This window comes from Rousettus aegyptiacus, unplaced genomic scaffold, assembly GCF_014176215.1.
Source record: "Rousettus aegyptiacus isolate mRouAeg1 unplaced genomic scaffold, mRouAeg1.p scaffold_m13_p_3, whole genome shotgun sequence".
Taxonomy (NCBI): Eukaryota; Metazoa; Chordata; class Mammalia; order Chiroptera; family Pteropodidae; genus Rousettus; species Rousettus aegyptiacus.
This window is the reverse complement of record NW_023416306.1, coordinates 161,527,858-161,532,704: the sequence shown is the minus strand read 5'-3', so window position 1 is coordinate 161,532,704 and position 4,847 is coordinate 161,527,858. Positions and strand designations below refer to the sequence as shown.

At 37.0% G+C, this 4,847-nt stretch overlaps 1 pseudogene; it reads left to right on the top strand.

The window, feature by feature from the left end:
* Nucleotides 1-522: 522 nt before the first annotated feature.
* On the top strand, nt 523-641 carry LOC118601227 (annotated as a pseudogene).
* The last annotated feature ends 4,206 nt before the right edge of the window (nt 642-4,847 follow it).

The following is a 4,847-nucleotide window of genomic DNA, read 5'->3' as shown; positions in this document are numbered from 1 at the left end:
TTTAATTATAGCTCATTTCTTCTAGCTTTACGGGTGGCATAAGTATTAAGCTAGAGTGCTACAGACCTACAAACAGATGGGCTCAAATTAACTAAGGAAACAGAGAAATAAGACAACTATATTTTCCTTGTACATGTGAAAAATAGAATAAAAAATTGCTGGCCTATGCATGTTGCAGGCAAGGGGAGTAACATACCAACTGAGACTAATTCAAGAAGTAAATATAGTTCAGTAAGGTCAAATTGTTTTTCACTCACATCTATGTTAATTTTTACACACTTCTTATTTATTATTTCCTTTACCCTTTTTTTGTTTGTTTCATCTTAGACTTCAGTTTGGGTTATTATTTTCAATGTACTTATTATTCTAAGACAAATACAGACCATATCAACAACTGTGTTTTTCAAGTAGGTGCTTAAAACATGATAACGATATGATCCTCAGTGGTTAGTATTATTTATTTATTTTTATTAAAATCATTATTAAAAAGTGGGGATCAAGAGAAAAAAAAAAAAAAGCATGGTCTATGGCCATACCACCCTGAACAAGCTTGATCCTGTCTGATCTTGGAAGCTAAGCAGGGTCAGGCCTGGTTAGTACTTGGATGGGAGACCACTTAGGAAGACCAGGTGCTGTAGGTATCTAAAATAAAAAATAAGGGATTGTAAGCTGACAAGGTCCTTGCAATCTATGAGGTCAACCAAGGGTTGCCTCACCTAAAAATAAATGAATAAATAAATAAATAAAATAAAAACCGTCTTTCAGTAGTGAAAGGAACATCACACAAAAGCTTATGCATCTCACTCATAGCTGTTTATCATATAAAGACAAACTAGTGGGATATCAGAATTGTCATACTCAAAAGCAGGGATCCAGAGAGAGAACAATTTACTTAAGGGAAGTACACACCACAGACCACCAGTGCTAGGAAATATTAAGAAATGATGTAGCATGAAATGGGGTAAATTAGCAAAGTTTCAAACGATGATATGCTGTCTATGAGTACAGTTTCTATGGTTACATTTGTATCTTAACATGATAATTAATGTTTATCTAAAATCATGGGGATAAAAAAGATCTATCTTTTGGCATGTTCAAATCAAATCATTCACTGCTTTCTTAGAAGCTTGGTTTCCATAAAGTAAAAAATCATGGCTATTAAAATCATGGCTGAGAACTTTAATTCCACAAAATATTCACTTCTTGTTGATGCTAAAAACAGTCTATTCTGTATAATTTGGCTATTATTCTTTGGGGAGAGAGACATGAGCAAGGGAATTTGGATAGGTAAGGTGGGGGAACTAAATTTAAATTTGCCATCTAAGGTACCAGAAAACTTATTTTCCCTTTCAGAGGGAGTATCGGAAAAGTACAGGTATACAGGAAGGTATATAGTAAGGTGTACAGAGGTGGCAGGAGCCAGCATAGGACAGGAGAAAAGGAACCATTAGAAAACGGAGCACCCTACTCATGATATTATGGCACCCCTTACCTTCCTGGGACTCAGATGAATCAAATGAGGGAATTGCACTGGATTATCTATAAGTTCTACCAGCTCCAAATCATAAAAATTTGTTGTGAGGGAAGGTTAATGATTCCTAGAAAGACCCATGACTTCTGAGGAACTAGAAAGAGAATGAGGTTCAATGCCTGTCTTGGTTTCCTTTGTTTATTCTCAGCCACTTCCATTTGGAAACTCCTTCATAAGAAGTTTGTCTGCATCCCAAAATAACTATGGTTTCTGTTCTCATTCTTCTTCCCCAAACATTCCCTGAGATTACTGGCTCTCCCCTAGCTCTTCCATCTCTGATCACAAGAAAGGACTAGCCATTCTCTGTGCAGGCACTAGATTCACTGTTGACTGCTGCATGATGTTTTCAGGTTCATAGAATGATAAATTGTTGAGAAATCAGAATTACATAAATCAGTAGTCCATAGTCCACAGCCAAGAAAAAAATGAAGCCCAGAGACATGAAGGAATCAACCTGGAGTGACACCAGCAGTTACCACAGATCTAGGAACAGAATCCACATTGCTTAACTTCCAAATTACTACCTCTCTACTCTTTACCACTGTGTAACTGACTTCTCATCATGAATTATATTACAGTATCCCTTGTTTCCAAAATATTATATTAAAAAATGGGACCATCTTTTCATGCTTTTTAAAAAATTATGTTTACTGATATCGGCTTTGAGAAAAAAAAATGTTTAATGAGTATTTCATGAATCTCATTTCTAGTCAACCCAAAGTGCTTTTCATTTATCAATTTCTCATTTTCATCTTTGGTCTCAAGTTCATCACACTACTTTTTATATTCAATGAATTGTGATTGGCATATACTAACCTACATCTTTTGCAATATGACTCTAACTGACATTGGTGGTAGTGGTGGTGTGGGGGGCAGTATTGGAGACTGTGGTTTTGGTCGCTACTTAGTATCAGATGCAGATTTAGGATTAGCAAAGACCTACTTAATTAATACTTCTGTTTTTTTTTCTTTTATATCAAAAGGAAAAATAAAACATATCAGTGACTTTCTAAAATGTTAAATGATTTTGAATGATTACACATTCACTGAATATCATAAATGGATAAATGGACTATTAGTATCTAGCATTTTTCTCTAGTCATCTTATTTTTATTTACTACACACAAGCCATTTATCAGATACCTTGCAAAAGAAATAAAGATGCAAGCACAGGTCTTTCCCTCAAAAAACTCACATTTGATTAAGAGTGTCTGGAGGCAGAAAGAGAAGTAGTCACCATTGATGTTCACTGCAAAGCTTTATGCTAGATTGTCTGTCTCTCAGTGTGTGATATCTGCAAATAGGCAGACCCAGATCCAGACCAGGAAAGATGGGGACGGTTTCCAGGAAAAGGCCATATCTGAGTCTGTTGGTGAATTACAAGAAGGAGTGAGCCAAGTGAATATGCAGAATGGCAGAGGGTGATATAACACACAAAATTATAAAATCCAGAGCTAAATAGAATAGGCATGCTCCGGAAAACACAGTAGTTTTGGAATGAGCAGACTGCAGGAAATTCTTGGGCAATAAACAGAAATTTCTCATTCCTGCAGGTCCCTCTATGCCAAGTTAGAGCTGGGCCTTCATGTTGAACACTACAGGAAACCCTTGAAAGACTTTAATTGAGAGAGCGATAGTATGAGATTTACTTTTTCATAAGCTGCCACTGACAGCAATATAAAAGATCGATTTGGCAGAGCTTGGGGTGTATAAAGACCTGAGACTTGAAAAATAGCAACCAAATAGTAGCTTCTTAAAATAACCCAAGTAAGAGTAAAAGCAGCCTCGATAAGAATGGAAAAGCAAGATGCACTGAAAACCATTAAGGGGAGAAAATGGATACTCCAGAAAACAGAGGGGCCTGAGAATGTGAAATTAATCAGCCTGGGCCACACTTAATGAGTAGCAGAGCTGCGATTGGAACCAGGTGCCTACCTTCAGTAAAGGAACATTCTGCAACGCCACTCTGCCTTTCTGAGTCTACGCTTTGACAATGACAATAATTAAATTTAAGATGGATTGTCTATTTATAGCAAAGGGCTATATTTAAGAGACCCCATTTTTCCTCATTATTCAAAGAAAGTAAATGCAGGTGTTTGATTCAAATAGAATAGGATGTTAGCAACCTCCTCAATGCCTGAACTTCTTAAAAACAAATAGACATTGGCTGCCCTTGATTTAACCTTAGAGCAGGTATCGGTTCCCTTCATCAGTGAGCAAGGGGATGATAGATTTCCTGACTTGTCCCTGGATTTTTTTTTTAACTCAAAGCAGCACAATGTCAATAGGGCCCTTTGCCAAGTGTGAGGCATCTCACATCAAACCCTCATTCCTAAACAGATGTGGGGGAGTGGATAGGAAGGAGTAAGAGTCAAGGAGAAGTGTAGGGTTAGCTGCAAATTACTGCATCTTTTTAGCTAAATGCCAGAGATTATGTAAATGCCACATCCTTATTGCAATGGAAGAATGTGTGAAAGGGCTTTGTGAAGCTGTAAATGAGAAATTAGAAGTTAGTAGTTGTTATCATTCACTTCTCCAAAGTGAAAAATGCTTAATAATATTTTACAATGCTTAGTTCTGAGAGGTACATTCCTTTGTCTCAACTAGTTTCCCCAAATGGAAATGCCATATGCTATTTAATATATAGACCATTATAATTACAGATTGCATACAAACTGTCCTCAACTGACCTTAATTTGTTTATGCACACCACTTAGACTACTTCTGGTAAATGGTAGCTACTAGAAATTTTGTGGGAGGCTTAGATACACCCCTCCGCACACACACAACATCACTATCAGATTACAGAACAAGAAAGTCTTATGTCATGCATGTAGGCATTTATTATCTGAAAATTATTAGCAAATACATAAAATGAAAGCAGCTCCTAAGAGCTGTTCTGTAGGCTTGAGCAAGTCCTCGTACCTGGAGAGAAGTACTGTGTTCAGTGCTGCAGTGGCCATTAGATTTTCATAAAGAAAGAAACAGGAAATCATATCTGCGTTCCCCACAAGGGCGTGTCCGGGATACACTTTCATTCAAGATGAAACTCTTAAATATACTCTTCATGCACATGCAGGGAAGTGGAAAATGTAAACTGGGGGCTGTCATGAAAATAGTGTTGGCAAAGTGTCAGGAAGAAGTTCTCATCATACTTTAACGATAAATCAAGACAGAAGAGATGGAGCACGTGACCAGAAGCGAAGACTGTGAAGGATCTCTTGGCAGTGCATTCACTTGCATATTTATCTGTAGATTTCAATATTGTTAGAGGTTTTGAAACTAAAATTGGGCTGTGGGCATTTGCTTTTGACCA